General features: G+C 36.7%; 1 protein-coding gene across 1 annotated transcript in view; it reads left to right on the plus strand.

Annotated features, from left to right (window-relative positions):
• Positions 1-14,462: 14,462 nt before the first annotated feature.
• ML5 (MEI2-like protein 5) overlaps positions 14,463-22,514 on the plus strand; it is a 37,500-nt gene continuing 29,448 nt past the window's right edge. Inside the window, exon 1 of the mRNA XM_011622332.3 lies at positions 14,463-14,695. The gene's annotated coding sequence lies outside the window, so the exon portion shown is untranslated. The remainder of the gene's footprint in view (positions 14,696-22,514) is intronic.

Below are 22,514 nucleotides of genomic sequence, written 5' to 3' on the forward strand. Positions count from 1 at the left end.
CGCACTATACGAAAGGGCATTACTGTAAAAGGAGCCCAAGACCCGAGACCAGGTCTGGATTTAAGGGGATATGAGCATAGACATCCCCTCTCTCTCTAAAACCGGTTTACAAGGGTCGCTAGCGAATGAGAAGTGAGAGAAGCGCAGGGTTAGAGAGAGAAAGATGGAGAGAGAGGTGAATGGTAAGAGAGAGAAAGACAGATACAGTCAATCATTCACGGAGCCCAATAATTTCGCCTTCAAACTGATGATTTTATCCATTCTTATTTAATGGGTGCCCCTTTTCCCAATTGACCCCACTTTTTCCCTGAATTTTGTGGATTATCCTTGCGCTAAACGCAATTCGACTTTCCTTGTGTCAATGTGACGAAAAGTAAATTTTTTTTTTTTTTTATAACTATCGAAAAGTAAAATGCTTTTATTACAACTCTATCAAAATAATTAAACTCGGACTTCAAAACTCACTCAGTGAAAAACCTTCAAAAGGATTTCTCCGCCTTTACCATGTAGTTATATATAAAAAAAAAAGATTCCAAACCCTAACAAAATTTTATATTGCATCATTGCAACTTTAAAATGGAGAATTAAATATGCACTTGAAAATTTTATCATAAAAATTTGTTTTAATGTTGAAAACCCCTCTAATTGATCTTCTTGATTTATGAATATGAAAAAAAAATTATTTGAGTCCTAAAAATAGTGCAACATATTATCTAGACCATCCATTTTCAAGATTTTCATATGTTCATAGATCTACTTGATTTTAACCATTTTTGAAGTTTAAAATTTTATAATTAGAGATGAAAATAGATTTTCAGATAATCCTAAAAATATTTTATACCAAAATTATAGATAAAATTTGGATATGCACCTTAATTGGATTATTTAACGTTGCAACCTTAGACAAACCACCCCCCTTTCTGAAGGGAAAAGTTTATATAGAGCCGAGGCTCTAAACAATCAAATTAGAGCCTATATCAAAAATTTCACTAAAAGAGGTTGTTTTGATGCCCGAATATCCTCAAATTGGTCATCTCGATATCAAGATGCATGGACATGAGAAAAAAAATGGATTTCAAGTTTTGGAATAGGGTATTTTACAACGTATTTTTGGACGGTCAATTTTCAAGATTTTTAAGTTTTTAAAGATATGTCAATCTATACTATTTTTGAAGCTTTAAACTTTATAAATAAAGATGAAATATATTTTAAGACTATCATAAAGATTTTCAACATTGAAACCACATTTCTCGACACTATTTGAAGGTAGGCTCTAATTTGATTGTTTAGAGCTAGGCTCTATACAAACCACATCCTTTTCTAAATCATCTATTTTCCTTTAAAAATAAATGTTCACGGATCTGCATACCATTTTTTGAGCTTCAAATTTCATAATCAGTATGCGAAGTTGATTTTAGATGTATTATGAAGATTTTCAATGCCCAAAGTGCTTCTTAGACAAGAATTTAAGGCCAGGATTGACTTTATTCTTATAAAGCCTAGGCCTTGTAGAATTGTATCCTAACGAAAATTTATGGATCCATTCCTTTCATGCTCCCACCACAAAAACATGCAATCAATGTATTTTTTGGTTATTATGGGAGTTAAGGTAAATGACAGGAAAAAAAGTTTATATAAGGTACCAATCTTTGTTATATTGAAGTAAGGCGCACATCAAAATCTTGGATATGAAGAAAAAAATAATTTGTCTTAAAAATAGCCTATCTTATAACTTATATGCACCAATGTTGTTAGATTCGCTTCAGAGTATTTGATTTAGTGAGAAAAATGAAGTAATGTTGGTGCTTCGACTGATTCGGAAAAAGATTTCATATTTTTTTAAAAAAATTTAATATAAAAAAATTAGATATTTATATTTAATATATTTAAAAAAATTTAAAATAAATTCTTTTAAAAATACTTTATATAGATATTTATTTGTTTAGATCGAAGAGGCCGAAGCTTCAAATGAATTGGCACGAAAGAAACCCGAATCCAACCAAAGTTACATCGTCAGGCTATGCTTCGCTTCAGCCTAAGCCTAAAATCCATCCAAAAGTAGTGAAGCAAATTCGAGACCTTTCTATTTTTAAGATTATAAAGTATTTATAGATTTACCATTTTAAACAAAACTAAGGAATGCATCTTACTAGAAGGAAACCTCTCCCAACGATAAACACGAAAAGGGTGTTTCGGATATCACGGAAGGATAGGTGGTATATTTAGGGAATTGACGCGTCTATTTAAATGGGATGGGGTTGTGTCAACGGACGCCAAAATAGATTCCAATTCGGCTCTCTGGATTGTCTTCTCTCTCTGACACTCGTCTTCTCCTTCAGGGCTACTTTGAGAAGACTGCAGATACGAGTTTAAGGCCCTTGGACTTGAGGGCCTGCTTCTGCTTCTCTCACAAACCTTCATGATCACTTCTTATCTGAAGAAACCCTAGACCATGGATTGATCCTGCAGCTTCATCTTCTGCAATGTTAGGATTTTCCTTTTCTTCATCATCTGCAATGTTAGGATTTTCCTTTTCTCAGTCTCATCCATTGAGCTTGTGTCCTGTTTTGGGCTTCCAAAATTAGGTTTTGATCAGCTTGAGTGCGGCTCGTTATTTGTTTTCAGTCATGAAGTAATGCGAGTCTTGGGCTTCCAAAATTAGGGTTTTGATCAGCTTCAGTGCGGCTTTTAAAGGTAATGGAATTTTGCAATCGATTTAGGCATTGGAACTCTCTATTGCATATAAGGAACAGGTCTGATCCTTGAACGTGAATATCCAAATCAAAATTAGTGAACTGAGATCCTTACATGCCTTCTGTTTTATGTTTCTCTCCCATCTTCTTTTTCTAGGTAATTCTCTCAATTAATTACTGCAGTTCCCCCTTTTAGTTATTCTTCTCCTTTATGCTTGAATTTTGGGTTTCGAGTTTGCGTATGACTGGGTTGAGATTATACTTCAAAGCAAACTCATAGGGTTCATGGATTTCTCCTGTGAACGTTGCTTTTTCATCACGTTTTCCACCTCTTTTTGTTACATCATGGATTTTATGTGGGTTTGAACTGAATGGAATTGGTATTTGAGTTGTATTTTAAATTATCTTAATTCTAGCTATTATTAACTGTGGTGCTTTGTGTGCCGAATTACCTGCACTAATCAAGTTAATAGGGGGATATCTTATGTTGGAATGGATTGAAGTCATTGGGAGCATTTCTTTCAAAAAAAAAAGAAAGCAAAAAAGAAAACAGCGGAAGCAGATATATGCTTATAAACAACAAGAAACTCCGTAAGTGAAGATCTACAAGGAAATTCTTGCTTATTACAGCTCTTAGCTTAGCTTTTTAAATGGAAGAAATTAAATAAATTTTTGAATGGAAAATTAAATGACATTGAATCCTTACAATATCAAGAGGAAATGTAGTAAATTGGCAGATCAACATGTCATTTTCAGCTGCATCTTTGTTATTTGAGATTTTGCATGTGGTTATGAGTAATTCAATTTTATCTCCATGATTTCAAGCAGAGTTCTAAAATACAATCCTGATTGAGTTCACCCATAGAGTCAACTCGATTTGTACACGAATCGGTTTATTACAAAAACCTCAGTGTTAGGTTGACATTTCTGTTTTGAAACTAAATGTATTTTTGTGGTGGATTGTGTTTCCTTTTTTATATGCGTGGGCTCAAGTGTGAATCTTATTGTTGGCTCAGAACCTTTTTCTTCTAAAAACTAATTCACCTAGTTTTACTCCAAAATTGAGAAACTCTGTTTAGTTGGCTCAGTTGGGAATCTATTTCGATTTTTTAACCACCGGGTCCAGTATGAACGAGGCATGAGGTTTACTGTAGAGGAGGTTTACTTGCGTGGCTAAAACTTTGAAAATTAACTTCCATAGGAACCGAGTTCTACACTGAAAGGGATGATTTTAGGCACTGTTGGTTTCTTTCTCTTTCCATTATTTACTTTCATTTCTGAATAAAGAAGTAGTCAAATGGTTTATAAAGTGGGCTATGTTAAGTGCATTCAGTTGTGTCCTTAACTAAGTTTCCAACAGGATATGATGATGCATTTGGTTTACACATTTTGCCCATTGGATTCTCTCTCTGTGTCTCTCCATATATAATATATATATATATGTATACTGTATATTCTAGACCTAGGGGCTTGAGGTTGAGTTCACATTTATCCTTTTCACGTTTTTTGAAAAGATGAAACATGCTTATCCCTTTTCGAGGGCAATGATGATCCGTCCTTGAGAACTGTATCATGTATCTTCTTCAGGTGTGATTTAGAGGTAGCTCCCTAGTATTCGAGTTTCTATGGGCATTCCGATTGGAAACATGCTTTTGAGTTTATTTATATCTTTTGGCATGCTATTGATTTATCGTTTTACTTGATTAGTGATTGTCATAATCTTAGGGATTGGAACTTAAGACATAAGCTGACTGGGCTCTGCATATGGTCTATAGACATTCAAGTTGGCAGGCCATTGACATATAATTGTTAAACATGCTGGTCATTCTTTGTTGGCACATCAATTTCATACATATATGCTCCGCCCATACATAATTTCATATGTTTTCAGTCTAATACTGATGAATGTTCAAAAAGGCGGAATTTTCCTCTTAGGCGGGTTGTTGTCCTGGCCACTTAGGCAGGTTCTAGATATCTAGTGGCCTAGACAGTAAAGGGGGGGGGGGGTTTCCATGCACCATAGAATGATACTTACAGGGTTGGTTGGATACCAATAAATGAAGTAATAAAACATTTGTTTTACACAAACTATCTTATTACAATTTTTGTATTTGTTATTTAGACCCTTGTACTATTTCAAACTCATATATGTATGAGTTTGAAACTTGAAATTGAAGTACCAAAACTAATAGTGAAAGCTGCCCAAAATTCATCCATTATGCCACAACAAAGAGTCACAAAAACGATTACATAATGGCAATGATGTTATCCCAACACATAAAAGTCATAAGATTCCTAACTTAGAACTTGTAGAAAGTCCTAACTCTAAAGGACTTATAATAGCATGACTTGAAACTAGTGTCTCGGAAAACACTAGGCGGCCGGGGGGTTTCAGACCACACAGCGCCTAGGCCGGCGCCCAAAACTTGGGCAGCCCAGTAGAAAAAAAATGTCTCTAGTCTAACAATATAAGTATAACTGTATAATATATAAGAGTTAGGGACTTAGGCACATCAAATGTATAGTACACAAGTCCACATAGCACACACTCCTTCACACTCCATAAGTCCACATCCAATTATCCATAGTCTGATAGTCCACACTCCAGACATAGTTAAAACTAGTTTGTTTTTTGGGTTTTTCTCTCTCTAAAATAGTCTCTAATGGGGATTAGGTTTCAAATGAACCTAAAACCCATGATTTTAACCCTCTTATATTAGAGAAAGACCAAAAAATGTCCTCAACAAGGGGCATTTGCGCCCCTATGCGGGGCACAAGCCTTGGGCAGCCTCCCAGGGACAGCCCGCTGAATTTAGCTTTTGGACCGCTTAGGCGCTTGGTAGTCCACTTTTTAAAACAATGCTTGAAACAAGAGAGAACAAAATTTGATGAACTCCCATTCAAAAAGAAAATCTAATGACTTTAAATTTCAGCTTGAGTTTCATATCATTATTAGCAACAATGTGTCTATCTTTGCAACCACCAAATGGACCTGAATCTAATGATGATATTGAGCCATCATCATCCGGGTCATTCCCCGCTGCATATTGAGTTTGCATCTCATTAATAATCCTCTTTTCTTACTCTGTTTAGCCTTTTGGCCCTCTTCCGTTTCCTCGGTCTTTCGTCAATGGTCACCTTTGAGTTTGCGTCTCCACATAATCCTTTTCTATTACTCTTTATTGCTTCTTGACCCTCTTCCCTTTCCATTTAGCTTGACATCAAGTGCCCTACATATGGCTCGAAGTTGTTCTAGGTGCCTCACAAATTTGACTCATGTCAAGATCTCCCTTGCAAAAACTGGTTCATCCCCAACATCATCCTTGACCAACCATTCACATGCCTCATCCAAATCTTTTTTGAGAAATGGTTAGCTATACCGCATCCAAATCTTTCACAACAATTGGGTCATTTTCATTGCGGGTTGGATAATGGTTCATCTTTTGATTATACTGAACAATCACAAGGTTTTTTAGTCTGTTTTGCTCAAGCCTATTTCTCTTCCCTGTATGTTACTGTTGCATGGTATGTATAGACCTATCCTTCCATTTTAAGAGTTAAATTTGTTGTAGAAGGGGATTTTCTCATTGTCATAAGATAGGCCCATAAGAATCCTCTATTTGATACTAACAATGTGAGTTTTGTGCACATTCCTAGGCACCCTTGTCCATGAAAGGGTTCTTCGAGAATCATTCTATATCAACACAAATTCAGTGTCGTAATTCCAAAATGTTGTCTCAACATCTCCCGGTCTTTGTTTCTTGTTTTTGTACTTATAATTTAGCAATGAAATTTGTTGTTAATGATTAAAAAACTGTTGGATAATGCATGAATGCAATGTTAGATATTTATAACTTGACAAATATAATGGAAGTTAGGGGTAGTGGTCAGTAGCATAGTCAGTTGGAGACGATGACAAATGGTGAATGGATAATGAGTCTGTTAAGAGATTACCATATCAAATGTGCTAAAGTTGCTCTCACAACGAGATGAGTTACAAGTTCAAAGTTCATTGGGCCATCCTTTGTAAGTGATTGGTGCTCCCTCAATGATTGGCCCACCATGAAGCTACATTACATAAAATAAAAGGGAGTCTACTCTTTATGAGTATATTTAGAAGTCAAATTGAAAATTACAAATACACCATTAAAGGAAAATTTAAACTTAGATGAGAAGATTTTTGTCCTGTGCTGTATTGCTATCTTTTGTCGTAGTGTTGTCATTGAGTACTTACATTTTTTATATTCATTGACACTTGGTCTTGGTTTTTAAGATTGGGATTCACTTCACTTTCACATTCCACCCATTAATTGCTTTTATGAAACAATTCATAGATTTTATATCAGGTTCAATATGGAAATTAAGCAAGATTGAGAAAATACCCAACTAGGTGTAGCGGCGTCTCCAATTTCTGAATCCCACTTCTCTTCCACAATTTTTAGATTAGGAGCTTGTCCTTTTTTTTTTTTCATTCTTAAAGTTAGTCTTGTTCTTTTCCTTTCTGACCTCAATGTTTCAAAAAGTGCTAGGCGGGTCTTAGGTGGATTGGGGGGTCCAGGCCGCTCAGCGCCTAGGCGGGCCCCCAGAACCTGGGCGGCCTAGTTGAGGATTCCGCAGTCCAGTTGAATCCAAATAAGGATTCTGCAGTTATTTGAGTATCAGACTATCTGTTATATTCAAATTATACTACATATTAGCATTTAGCACACATTTCATAAGCATAACCATAATCCATAAGTCGGTTCATACTCCATAATCCATATCTAATTAAAACTTAAAATATGCCAACCAACCAAATTATAAAACTATGAAAGTGATACTGGAAGACTCAAAAGAATCTTCCATAGTTCAAATGTTCAATACACAATACTGCAATCAAAGTTCAAACTTCAAAGTAACAAAGTTTAATACGTATTCAATAATCAACATTCATTCATCATAAAAAGATCTCGGGTCAGCTGCATTGGCATTATATTCATCGAAATCGATGAAGTCGTCACCCTCCTCGACATATTGCGATTCGTCTTCCTCCGTCTCTTGTGAATCTGCCTCTTCTTCCTCCTCTTCCTCCACCCTTGTTCTCTGTGCAGAAGCTCTAGTGGCCCTAGGAGGGTCAGCTAATGTCCCTGAAGCATCCATGACCATGTCTCATGTCGATCCTTCATGCCCCTCGACCTCATCATCATCAACTAACCACTTTATAACATTGTACATATTTTTTGATCTGATGGGGTTTCTATTATCTTTCTTCGCAAATCTGTCCTTCAAGAATCGATTGTACTTGACATAGACAAGGTCATTGAGCTTCTTTGATTCAAGCCTGTTCCTTTACTTTGTATGAACCTAACAAAATAAAATGAACGCGAACTAATTAAAATCTAATATCTATGGTTCATGTATTATTTATAAAATTATACAAATTACCCTTATGGCCTTACCCCTTCAAAAGTACTCCAATTATGCTCAAACCGGATGAAGAAGTGGTTAGCTTTAAGATCTGAATGGCCAACTTTTGTAAATTTGGAGAACTACGCCCATGTTGGCTCCACCAATGGGCTACAAAGAAATAAAAAAAATCATAAATAAATAATAGAAATACTTGATTACTTGAACAGTTGAACTTGATGAAGATGAACTTAAGAATATTATTAATATAATAATATTTAATACTTAGATTAATTTTGGTCCTTTGCCTCATTGCCATTGGACTCCCAAAAGACTTTAATGAGCACTTGTAATTTATTAGCTCATCAGTGCATATAATATTCTGCATTTCAAGATCAGGGACTAGCACCTCTATGCACTTATTAAATCCATCCATAATTGTGTCATTTGTTTGTATATCGTTGTCAATATAAACAAAGCTGGGTTCAAAAAATAACCAGCTGCATGCAATGACCGATGTAGCTGCTTATCCCACTTCTCATCAATAATCTCTCAAACAGGCTTGTAGCGGGTTTCTTCATTATTGAAATTTTGAGCTATCTCTCTTTTGCATTTCTCCATAGCATCATATATATAACCCATAAAAGGCTTGGCACTATCAACCATGCGAAGGACTTTGATAAGAGGGAAAAATACCTTAAGAGCGTCCTTCACTCCTCGTCAAAAAGCCTTAGAAAGTATAATATCTCTTACCTTCTTCCCAACCTGAGCCTTAGACCACTTGCATGCTCTCCCACTCATCCGAGGTAAACATTTGCCTCAACTGCACTCTCCTCGAATGTATGCTATCTAGGCATGAGTACCAGGTCGCAAATCTCGTGACCCCAGGCCTCACAATCTCTTTCTTCTTTGTAAAGGTACGCATCATGCTGAGGGTGATATGGTGGCTATAAATGAAATTCGTAACATAGTTGGCCTTCTTCACTACACCTGATATCTTGGTTAAACCGCCAAGAGCCTCAAGCATGAGGTCTATATAATGTGCTGCACATGGTGTCCAAACGATTCTAGGATAAGCTATGCGTAACAAATTAGATGCAGCAACATTAGGAGCAGCATTGTCTGTGACAACCTATACAACAAGATGCTCCTCAACCTCTTTGATTCCCTTCTCTATCGCTTGAAATATTTAATGGGCATCGTGGATATGATTAGAGGCATCAATCAATAGACCTCAAAAAAACAGCCCCTACTGGACAATTCACAAGCAAATTCATTTGACTTCTTCTCTTCCTATCACTCCAAGCATCAGTCATAAGAGAAACCCCATACTGAGCCCATGCATCTTTCTTAAGTTCTATAGCTTCCTTCGTGGCATTCAATGCCTTTTTAAATTGGCCAGGGCCAAATTGGCCAATTGCCTCTACTGCAGCATAAAAGCTGCTCAAGCGAGCAATATTGAAAGGAATGCTCGCCTCATAAAACCATGCAGCCAAATAATACATAGCTCTATCTCTCTCTTCTTTCGTGATAACCATACTTCCAACCCGGATCACCACTTATAGAGGAGGCAGAAGAAACCTTATCCAAATGATAAGGCTCCTTTTGTTCCTTTTTATGTTTTACTGAACTCACGTATTACTTAATTTCCTCCCTGATAGCTTCATGAGCATTTTTATAAGGGGCAACATCCCCCTAATACCGACAAGGTTTTTTTGAACCGGTTGTACCCTTATTAGTATCGTTTTTGCAATAATTACATCTTATACAAATTTCTTTGGCAATAATTACATCTTATACAATTTTTGTTATTTGGATTTGTGTTATAACCATACTTTCAACCCGGATCACCAAAGAAGACATTGTAAAAATAAAATAAAATCTCATATATGAAGATTCTTAACTAACCTTTTTGCTCAATCTTCAATATTTACTGTTTGAGACGTTTCCCAATTTCAAATACTTCCTAAAAACCTTCTAATAAGCTTAAAAAATCAAAATCAAATCCAAACGAAAAGGATGATGTTTGGAACGATTTTTTAAAATTTTGAAATACTCGATCGATCTCACCAAAATGTAAAAAAAATGTTTTGTTTCAATTTTTTTTTTTCACTTCAAAAGGTACTCGAAAATGCCAATTCACAAGGGCCATTTTCGCCCTTGCGCGGGCCTAGTCTTTGGGTGCCTACCTAGGGCTAAGCGCCTAGGTGCTTGCCAAGGCAGGCGGCCGCCTAGGTCCAGGCTCCCCCGGCCCGCCTGGGCGTCAGGCGGACCACTCTTTAAATTGCTAGTATTATTAATAAGTAATAGGCCAGGCTGGAAAACTTCTAATAACCATAATGAAAGGGGTACAAAAAGTTTGCGATGAAAACCCAAATACCCAAATTTTGAAAAAAAGACTCTAAACACAAATAAATATAGTAGTCTATCAGGGCCTACTTATTTGTTTATAAATATCAAGTATTGATGCAACAACTCAAGCTTTTACTATTTAGTTATTTAGTGATTTGCAAAAATCAAGTTTGTGCTGCAAGATGCAACAAATCAAAATCAAGTATGAAAACAATAAGGTAAGAAATTAAATTCAATTGTCAAATTTGTAGTGTCAGATGCATCTAATCCACCTGAAGTCTTAAAACAACAAAATAACAATTCAAACTCAACGCTCAAGTATGTAGTTACTAGTGTAAGATGGAACAAATCTACCTGAGTCTCGAAACAATAAAGTGAATTGAAAATATTAATAACCTACAAAAAAAAAAAGAAAAAAAATTACCCAAAGCTGTAAAAAGTTTGTAATAAAGTAAAATAAATTGCTATTAACCAAATCTTTATAAATTGTCAATAGACTCATACTAGAATCACATAACCCAATTGAAACCAAACTCCTCCCCCCCTTATAAAAAAAAAGAAAACCACCCCAGATAAAAACATAAAAAAAATCCACAAAAATATTATCCAAAATCCAAAAAGATCACTTACCAACATTCACAAATATCAATAAACTTTAACACAAGAAATGAAATACGATAACCTTTTACACACCATCAAACATGACACAAATCAGTGATCATTAGTTGTTGAAAGTCCTCTTTTGCAGCCTCTTCGATTGTCAAAAACTATCGGATTTATTGCTTTTGAATTTCGCAAGAAATCGAAAAGTTGGAAGAGTCTTTCAGTATTCAAAAATATTTCAAAATCTTGCTTTTTATGGTGTCAAATTCTCTAACAATGAACTTGGAATTGTTTTGGAGGGTGAAAATGCCCACCTAAAATTCTTTTTTTGCTTTTTTTTTTTGTTTGGGTTGGGTGGTTGGGGGGGGGGGGTGGAGGCTTTTTTACCCTTGGCTGAGGGCCTTTCTCTGCCCTTGGCCAAGGGTAATTCAAGGTCTGTGTTGGTGTGGTCCAAGTGCCTAGGCAGGCACCTAGAAGCAAGCTGCCTAGGACCTCGCCCAGTGCCCATTCGACGTGCCAGGCTGCCTAGTTTGCCTAGTCATCTGGGCGGCCGAATTTGTTTTTTTTTTTCTTGAAGTTGTCGACTATATTGTTAATATGAATAATTTGTAGATTCCTCATGAGAAGTATCCCGCAGTCCATAATCGTTTGCACTGTATAAAAGTCACTGGTATTAACAGAAAATTTTTTACCAAAAAAATGAGTAGATGGCAGCCTGCATGTTGGGTTCTCAACAACTCATGCGAGTGAGAGAAAGATGGGAGATGATGAAAAAATAAGTAGATGCCGGCCCTCACATCGGGTGCTCAAGTACTCGTATAAGTGATAAAAGGTGGAGAGAGATAATTGTTATTACTTTTTTTTTGGGGGAGGGGATGTAAGAGGAGAAAGGAGATGAGGTTAAAGAAAAAGGCTAAAATAGTGTGAAACTGAAGGGGAGAGAAGGTTGAGAAGAAAGAGAAGAGGGTTGAGTTGAAATAGCGAGAGGAAGGGAGGAGAAATCTGGTGCTTGTAGGAAAAAAATCCTGGTAACATATGTGGAACAACCGGGTTATGGCTGAGTTATAGGAAAAAAACAGCAAGTTATAGGAAAAAACAGATTGTGCTAAACAAAAAAAAACTTGTGTAGATAAGATAGCAGAGTGAGAAGTAGGAGCTAGGAGAGAAGAGGGGAGGAAAGAGATGTCGGGAGAATGTATATAGAAAGGTGAAGGGTAGACTTTTGGGAGATTTGGACTTACGGCCAGTCATATCTAAGAGGAGAGCCCTGCTCCTTCCCCCTGGAGAAAGGAGGAAGAGGAGGAGGGGGAGAGGTTTGAGGCACCCAGAAAAGTGAGGAGAGAGATTATACATTTGAACTAGGTTACACAGATTACAGAGAGTTTAGAGTGGAAGATTCAGGTTGTTGGTTAGGCTTGCAATTCAGCATTCTTAGGAGCATTCCATACCGAAAATTTATTCTTTTACGGTATTTCTAACTTCACTTTTTTTTTTTTTAAGAAATATGTGTCTTATGATATGACGTTAAATTGTTGCAATCCTCAAATGTCTTGGGTGGCCGAATTTGCTTTCAATGAATATAGATGAGAATGATTCCGAACAAGTTTAGTAGCAATGGTCAATGGAGTTGTTGGTTAGATTGGATTGATGATGCTGTTCTTTCACAATGAGCTCTGATTCGAGAATGAAAATAGATAGTAACGATGCCTTTATATTACCTTTATTTTGAGTCATTGTTCCTTTGTTGGGTTTTATAACCCAATAGGCACATGGGTTCTTTGTGTTAATGTTACCTATCATTCTAGGCCTTCTCAAGTTTGAGATATCTTAGGCACTGTTTGATGGCAAAATTTTGTCAATATATACATATTAATTTTCAATTGACCAAATGGCAATTTGATCAATTGTCATTTGCGCTCTATGTGTGATTGGTTGTGACAAATTTTATAGATTATGTGGTGTGATGGTCCCAAATAGTTGGGATAAGACTTGGATGATGATAATGATGATGTGACGATGATGATGTGGTCTGATGGCATCATGGCGGTGGTGACGAAATGTGGGTAGGCTGTGGTTTAGTGGTAATGGTGGTTTTGTGGCGGTGGCAGCAGGTAGGCAGTGGTGGTGGTGTTAGCTAGGTGGTGGCCGTGTAATGTTGGTCCGATGGTGGTAGTGGTGGTGACTAGTGGCAATGATGTGGTGCTTGTGCAGTCCACGGTAGTGGTGAACTGGGTTGTGGAATAGTGGTGGCCAGGTGGTGGTGAAGGTAGTGGTGTTGGTGGTGTGGTTGTGGCAATGGAGGTCATGGTGGTTTTGTTGTTGGTGGGGGGTGGGGAGGGGAGGGAGAGAAAGAGAGAGAGAGAGTTTTGCAAAACATCTTGGAATAGTTTTGCAAAGAATTAAATTTGAGAGTTTAACTGCAGTTGGAAATGAAATTCAATTTTTTGAATCAAACATCTCTTTGGAGAGAAATTTTCATTGTTGGCCCAAATTGCAATTTGGCTTGGAAGTCAAACGGTGCCTTGGTTTTCTGTTGGAATAACGTGTTTTCAGAACTAATCATTGATGAGGTAAGCAGTAAAACTTGTATAAAGAAGTAATGTAACAAGTGGTTAACAAGGCTCTTCTAAATGTTGTGGTTAACATTGTTCTCCTTTACTGGGACCCTTAAAACTCTTGCATTTTAACTTATTATGATCTCTATTTTACGGGCTTACATTTTTTATCAAATGCTGATCTATGTGTTTTGGTTCCACGCACAGAGAAGCTTTGAAGTTTCTTCTTGTTTCCAATATGAAGGGCAACGAAATGGAGCAATCTATAGTTTCTTCTCCACCCTCTCAAGGTAAAGATATTACTCATTTTTATATTTAATGAAAATGCTTGCTTGAATGTTTCATGTGTTAGTTATCTTGGAATATTGTCCTATTCTCTCTCTCTCTCTCTCTCTCTCTATCGCTATCTTGTATCTGTGGTACAGATTCCAGGCCTATGCATTCGATAGAAATTACACATAAAGTAGGTGTTGCGAGTGGGATGCAACCAAGATCAGGTCCCACCATCTTTTCGAGTTCGTTACCAGTGAAGTGTATGTTATTGTCCATCTTCTCATTTTTTTGGAAAGAATGTTCATGATAAGAAATCACAAGAATGCTTTTTGTAACTTACCTACATTTGGTTTGTACTTTGTAGTGAATTTTACCAACTCAGAACCTGGTATTTCATCCACGGGTACTACATCTTCAAGTTCAAATCAAATGCATCAAGATGGGGACATGAAAGACTCCCTTGAAGATGTAGATTCTCATGCAATTGATAACCTTCTTCCCGATGATGAGGATGAGCTTTTGGCTGGAATTATAGATGATTTTGATTTGAGTGGTCTGCCTAATCAAGTTGAGGATCTTGAAGAGTATGACCTTTTTGGTAGTGGAGGGGGTCTGGAATTGGATTTTGAGTCTCCAGACAGTCTCAGTGTTGGTTTAGCCAAGGCTAGTATTCTTGACAATTATTCTGGAAATGGGAATTCTCAATTTGGCCTTCAAAATGGCCTGGGTGCTGTTGCGGGAGAACATCCATTCGGTGAACATCCTTCTAGGACACTATTTGTTCGAAATATCAACAGTAATGTTGAGGATTCAGAGTTGCGAAACCTATTTGAGGTGAAGTTCACCATTTTGGTTCATCTCCTCTGTAGTCTTTTGTTTTTGGTTGCTACTTTCTAATCCTGGTAGTGACGTGTGTCCTCGTGTCGCACATAGCTTCTCCTACTGTTGTTTAGATATCACTTCATATGAGCCATTGAATCTCTCTCTCTCTTTTTCTCTCTCTCTTTCTCAGCATAAATATTCTCCTCTCTATAATTTACCTTATTTTTCTTTCTCCAAATTAGAAAGATTTAGTAACGATAACCTCTGAATTTAATCAGAAAAATAAATTTAAAGGCTTGGTCTCCTAGATTCTCTTGTTCCTATCTTTATATTCTACTACTTTGATGCAATCTTGTATGAGGCGACAAAACTCTCTCTCTCTTTCTGGACTTACTCAAACCTGTGCAGTGCATGGGCTGTGGACTGGCATTTCTTATAGAGGATTTGTGACTTAACCACTCGGGTGTTAAATATTTGAGAAGACTTGACATCTCAATTCCCTTCCAATTTTTGATACTAAATGTTTTTGTGTTCATTATAGATATGACTGACAGGAAGTTCTTTTGATAATTACATATCCGAAGTTAGATAACAAATTTTGTAGGTACTCATTCATCCATCATGTCTACCATTTGAATAATAGGCTAGTGAACACAGTTCTTGATATAATTCACTTGTGCCCACACGAAAGGTTGTATTGCTGACATGACTTGATTGGCTGGAAAACTAGAGAGGTCTGAGACATTGTGTATGTCTATATTTGCGTTATTCATGGTTTCCTACATGCATAGGCACAACTTCATGAACAGACTTCTATCACATGTATACAGGATATGCCCACCTGTTAATTCACATGTACTTATATATATATATATATATATATATATATATATATATATATATATATATATATATATATATATAATATGCAACTTCGAATTCAGACAAGCAAGTTCCTGCGCTTAACTTTAGCAATATATTCTTCAGGTGGAAAAAGTGGTTCCAAAATCAATTAGGAAAGTACCTAGAGATGCTTCTTATAGCCTACGGAGTGGATATTTGTAATTCATGAAGCGTAAAACTAAGAGAAACTGCGGGGACAAAGGATCTTGATTAACCCATTGGTTGGTTCCTTTCTTGTCTCCCCTCGTGTACTGGGGATCATTTCCTGTTTCTAAACTTAGTGGATGCTTTTTTGAAGCAAGTAGTCTGTTGTCAACTTAATACATTTCAAGGTGCGAGGTTATGATTTTCTTTGGCTATTATCTAAGCTGATGTGGGAAGGTGTATAGAATGCCTCCATTAAGTAGAGTGGGTGGTGTGGGTTATGTATTTAGTGCTATGTTGGTTGTGGTGGTTGATCTGGAGGGGTATATGAGTGATGAGAGTCGTGAGTAAGACTGAATCAAAGTTTGTACAGAATGGGAGAAATGCTCAGTATGTGACCGGGAGGTGTTCAGCGACACATCTCTTTCATGATTTGTCAGAGGCTCATGGTCTTGAATGGGTGTGTTAGGTCAATGGAAGTTACACGGATCTCTTAACGTGAGTGATGATCTTGCTCAGGGAATGCAACTCCATCCTCTTATCATGGTGTTGCCTCCATCTAATACTGGAGGGAGTGTGATGCCAATCCAACAAGGGTCAGTCAACAAGCAAACACGCCCATATTCTTTATATTTTATAGGAAAAGAAGCAATAAATGAATGTCAATTGTAAAAAAAGAGAGCAATAAATGCATAGTTGTCAAATAGAGGAACTCAATAAATGCATCCCTCAAATAATTAATAAAAGTCATGTTCTTCTTAACTTTGCATCAATTAAAGAGGGAGTTCTAAATTCAATGCTCCTAATGCTCTATATAGTGAATAATGGGCCTAACTCTTGTCACAAATGGTATGAAATTTTGACCTATCATATTTTAAAAAAATAAAAAACATTGTGAGAGAGAGAGAGAGAGAGAGAGAGATTCTATCCGTCTCTCACTCAATATTTCTAAATTTATGTATTTGTACTTCATTGTTTTTTTGTTACATTGAAATGAAGGGTGATATGTGAAGAAAATGGCTGGACATATATATGGTTTGCCACTTTGCCCGATATAATATTCTTTATTATCATTTGCAATATAATTAAATAAAAGTGTTTTTTTATTCAATGTTAGTTGGCCAAGGGGTCTCATAGTCTATGCATGATGCGAGCGCCTAAATGGATACCTTGGTTTTGAGGCAACCAAAACACATAGATGTGCACATTTATGCGCTTCAAAAGCACATATATGCATACATATGTATAATCATGCATATGTGTATTTCATACATGTTTGCTATTAATGTATTGGGCAGCCAGGGAGCTCTCATAGCCTAGGCTTGATGTGGGCGCCTAAGTGGGCACCTAAGTGGGCACCTTGGTTTTGAGGCACCCCAAACACATATCTTTGGACATATATGCGCTCCAAATGCACATATATGAATACGTGTGTAATATATGCGTATATATGTATCCGAAACATGTGTGTGTGTGTGGGCTTGTGTTTGTGTGTGCATGTATGTGCATGCCTGTGTGTGTTATTAAGACCAGACTGGAGGTTAAACTGGTGGGTCACTTGGTTTAGTCGAACCGGATTTGTCCGCCAGACAAACTGGTCAAAATTAAAAAAACTAGAAAATTCTCAGGAAAAATTGAAACATGTTGAAAAATAAACAGAAACAAGGAACAGCCTGAAAATCTAGGAAACTTAGAAATAAGTCAGACAATGATTAGGAACAATAAGAAAATTACACATTCATAAAGCCATGAGATTAGAGGCAAATATGTAAATATCACACTAAGTCGCAAGATGCACACTCCAATATATTACTAATTCATCAAACAATAACAATGAAAATAGGATTGATGATGAGCAACAAATGCGAATCATGTGTGATTATAATCATACTCACATTTATTATCCATTTTCCATAGTGCCATTCATGGCTCCATAGTCCTAGTTGGTAGTTGGCATGCTCCCATTGACTCACTGTCATGAAGTTATATAGTAATAGAATTATAAAGTAAAAGACAACAAAGTCATAAAGTGATAATCCATGCATAACTGCACAAGTCCACATTCCATTGTTAGGTTGTTGCATAACACAAATGATAACCTAGTATATACGCACAAATGCCAAAGCTAAAAATAAACAATCTTTGTTATCTTCATCTTCATTTTCATCTCCTTCATCATATCCACCTTCCTTGTCATCATTGAAAGCCTCTTTTTGTTTTGTTTTGTTTTGTTTTTGTTTTTGTGGTAGAGGACTGTAATAAAAGCAACAAAGGTTGAGTCTATTAAAAGCCTATAATCATCATCTCCACCAGCTATGGGGAAGATCATATATTACTTAGTTATAATATGCAATGTCATAAGCTAATTATTTTCTGACAAATCATATATCATAGGAGCCTATGAGTCTTACTTTGTAAGCCATCAACATTTGCTAACAGCCCAAATAAAGTGCTTAAAGTTAGGGCATCATATTAGTCTTAAATTTACCACCTTGTGGTGCTTCCATCTCCATGAAGTTATCCATTTTCTTTTCAATGCCCTCTAGAGCTGAGAACTCACAAAATTTATCTCCTTGTGGATAGAGACAATGAACTCCTGAAGTTTGGGAGCATCTCACGAAATTGCTCCCATCATTCAACGGACATTGAGTAATAGAGAAAATTAGAATGCAACATGATGAGATGAAAAATGTTTGTTGGACTTTAAGATGAGAAAATTAGAATGCAACATGATGAGATATTATAATGTTTGTTAGAATGCAACATGATGAGATATTATAATTTGTGATCACATTTCATTATTGAATCACATCAGGATTGTAAATCAGTAAATTTAAGATTAAGCTAGCAAGAAGTAATAGTAAAAGATTGTAGCAGTAACATAGCCAAAATCTATATATCACTACCATACAGCTGAATATGTTAGCCCATGGCTCTGTGCCCAATACCATGAAGTCTTAAAAGTACTCAAATATTGAAATACATTAGCAGTTAAGGACAAGACCATAGGTCCATGCACATTCCAATCTACAATATTGAGAAAAATAAAATAATACAAAAGAGGCAATTTGGTCTTCAATCTTCATCGTCTTTGTCATCATTTGCTTCAACCTTGACACCTCCATCTTATGCCAGGCCATCATCATTAGAAATTTCAGTCACTTCAACATAAGAACCCTCCTCAATGTCTTTTGAATCGACATCCTCCTCTATATCCGTCCTCCTATATGAACTAGGAGTATCTGTCAATCTAGATGTTCAAGGGTTGGAAAATTGCCCGAAGCGTCCTCAACCATATCCTAGGTCAAACCCTCTCCAGGGAAGATCTCTCTTGGGAAGATCTCCTTTGATCCAGGATTAACCAACAACTCCCATCATCCATGTCTTTTGTTGCAATTAGATCCCTCTCGTCATAATTATTAAGACACTCTTTTAGGAGAGTTTAAAAACATTAAATGCATGGAGCCAGCTTTTTAACGGGAGAATTTTGTTACATCAAAAAAGGAGAAAAAAAAAGAGAAGAACGTAACAAGAAAACCAGGTCTAGTCTGCCTGCCAAATTGTTTCCACCGTTGATCTTGCCGTATGTTTGGCAAGTGTATTGGCCACTTGATTTACCTCTCGGTAAACATGTCTGATAGACCACTGTATGCCATAAAGCTTCCATCGACAATTTAGGAGAGTTTCTAAACACCGAGGAGAAAACCTAGTTGCCATAAATTCTACCAAAAGCATATAACCCCTTTCTATGACTTAGTTGGTACAATTGAGTTGCATAGCCAAATCTGCAACTTTCTTCAAAGCATTGAATTTGGCTGCATTGTTTGAATCATAACTACCGGAATCTCTCACCTAAGGTGGCGATTCCCGTTTGGAATCCGGATTTGGCTAGTCCTTCCCAGGAATCTTTATGGAACCCATTTCCATGAAGTTAGGAATCTTGGTTCCACATTTATTGATGCTCGATTTAATTTTTTTGGAATCCAAATTCCCCAACGTCAAATACCGCGGTTCATAGGTGCATGCATGAAAGCGCGATTCGATCAGCATGGGATCTCGCTTCCACCTTTATAGAATCTTGATCCATTTTTGTTTTTTGGTCTTTTTTTGGAAATCCAGATTTGGCAGCATCAAATACTACAGTTTACTAGTCGTAGAACTTGGTTGTTACTAGTTAAAGATAATTGGGAAATAGAGGGTTCGATTTGGATTACAACATAGAGCGTCACAAAGACAAAAATTAAGTCTTATTTTCAACTATATACATCAAAACCAAAATCTCATTTCAAAGATATACATAAGATAATATTTGTTATGCCCAGATTCCTTAGTGGACTAGTAAAACATTGTGTTATTTCAAATTTATTATTATTTAATGTACAATCGTTGTCTAAGAACTCTGAATGTCTGCTAACAGTACTTCCATTCCTAATTTCTGATAACCGAAAACAAATATCTTTTTTTTCTAAATTTTATTACTAACAAATCAAGTATTTTTAATTTCTTTATTCTATACAGAACCACAGTGACCCTCAAATCTAGTATTAAGGCCACTCAACCTTGATTCCAGTACATGTGGATGTGTAATTAATGCCATTCAATACATCGATTTCAATACTAGGTTAGGTCTTTAGGACCGTTGAGAACATCGATCCTATTACTAGGGGAACCATGGGTAAGCTTATTCAATATACCAACTCCAATACCAAGAGATTCTCTCTTAAGTTTCGTCTAGAAACTTGAACCTTTTGCCCTATGAAACGTGTTCCTGTTAATTTCTGTTGCTGTCGTAAGTTTTTGGGTGTGTGGTCTCGATTCGGATTGGGTGAAGCTAGGTTCCAAAAAGGTATGAATTTCGATTCCAAATGGGTTGCGATTCTGAAGAGGTAGGAATCTTGTTTCCATTTAGGTTGGAACATGATTCTGATAGATTGGGAATCTCAATGCTTCCAATTCGCATTGTATGGGCAATGATTCCAACAATTGGAATCTTCTACCCGCCCGCGATTCCATCCTTCCATTTTCTAAATTGTTTCTGAATCTCAGGCATTTCCAACAACTATGGTTTGAATCTAAAATCAGTTGGCACTGTAAAGCCAATCAAATACTGGCTGGTGTGCTCATGAATGAGGACACCACTATCGACAGTTCCTGGATTTCCAAAAGAAGCACCATCGATTTTCAATTTGAGAAAAACCTAGAAGTGGACCGGCCATTGCATTAGGTGGAGTGGATTGCAGCCGATTGTAATTGATATTGCTGATGATAACTCTTCTACATGATGAAACCTCTATTTTCTGATGAAAGGAACAGGTGCCTTCTAAAATGCGCCTGTTTCTTTTGTTTCAATGGCACCAAATGGTAGCCAGGAAGATATAGATCTTCAAATATACAGTGTTCTTTTTTATCTGAATTATACTTCCTCTATTCTAAGAATGTCTGAAGAAGGTCATGTTCCCACACATGGTTATGAAGTATCACAATAATAACTTGGTCACTTACCGTCAAGCACAAGCACTAAGTGATTGGCTGATTGCTCATAGTAGCGGCATCAAGAGGCTAGATTAAGCATGAGAGATCGTAATCATTTAGTGGTGATTAGTCTACCATGTAGAGCAGGTCAAGTGAACTGTTTGGCCCTCGGATGAGTGGTTGTCTTTCTAACATCCTTTAAGTCAAGTCATGTAGGACCTCTTCGCTGAATCTGGACCCAAACTAATTTAATTGAGAACCGCCCTCAGGAGCATGAAACCTTTTGAGTGAATTGAAGCGAAATTAATGCCTGGACTGTTTTTTTCCATGGGAAGAAATTATTAGGGACTAATGGAAATTGGTCATCAGGTCATGTCTCATGAAGGTTGTTAGGCTGTAATTGTCATTTATGGATTTCAAGAGAAAGGATGCCTAGCATCTAAACAGTCCTTTGGGTTGTGTTGCTTGTAGTGTGGACTGAAACTTAAAAGGGTGATACATTCTAGAGTTATGGGAAGGAGCTGAGTGTGACTTAGGTATGTTGTTCTCCTTTCCTTTGGGTGAAAATGGGAAACATGTCTTGATTAATACTGCTTTGGGTACGTTATCTTGGTGCGCTATCCTCAGTATGTATAATTTAATGTTTGCAAGATTTATACTTTCGTTATCTTCATTTGCAACATTAGGAAGTTTGGTCCATCCTTAAGCAATGAGGCTGTTTTTTTAACCAGTGAGATCAGGATGTCTTGCTTAATCAGTGTGCAAAGTTGGGTATCTGAGTTTGAGTTCAGGTAAGTCGGCATGTTAAGGTTCCTAGTTGTTTGATGTGGCAACTTGTGTTAGGGAGGAATTTATGGACTTAGATGAGCAGTTTTTACTGATGCAAACTGTGGCATTGTGCCAGCTCTGACTGGTGTGGTTGCAAGGGTTTCTGGTGAGTATGTGAACAGAAATTGTTGTACCGAATTCTGCGCCCTTGCATTTTGCTTAAGTTATATGCTACTAACCTAGTATAAAAATTTAACTTCATTATTTTGACAGTTATTCTTTTGTACATGAATCCTCTTACAAGAGTCCAAACTAGATGTTTGGGGACTATGGATGTTGTAATTCTTATATTTTTCAGAAATTGTAATTGGTCCTTCTTATAATGAAGAGATTTGTGCTTCCTTCTTTGCTTCACAGTGTCTTTGTTACCTGAAGAATACATGTTCAGGCTAATGCTCTCTTTTGTCTGCAACTTTCTCTTATATGCAACTTAATTTTTAGGAGCTACAATATTCCTGATAAGCTTACAACATTTGTTGTTTTT

The sequence above is a fragment of the Amborella trichopoda genome, chromosome 12 (genome assembly GCF_054954075.1).
Source record: "Amborella trichopoda isolate Santa Cruz 75 chromosome 12, AtrichopodaSantaCruz75HAP2 v2.0, whole genome shotgun sequence".
Lineage (NCBI taxonomy): Eukaryota > Viridiplantae > Streptophyta > Magnoliopsida > Amborellales > Amborellaceae > Amborella > Amborella trichopoda.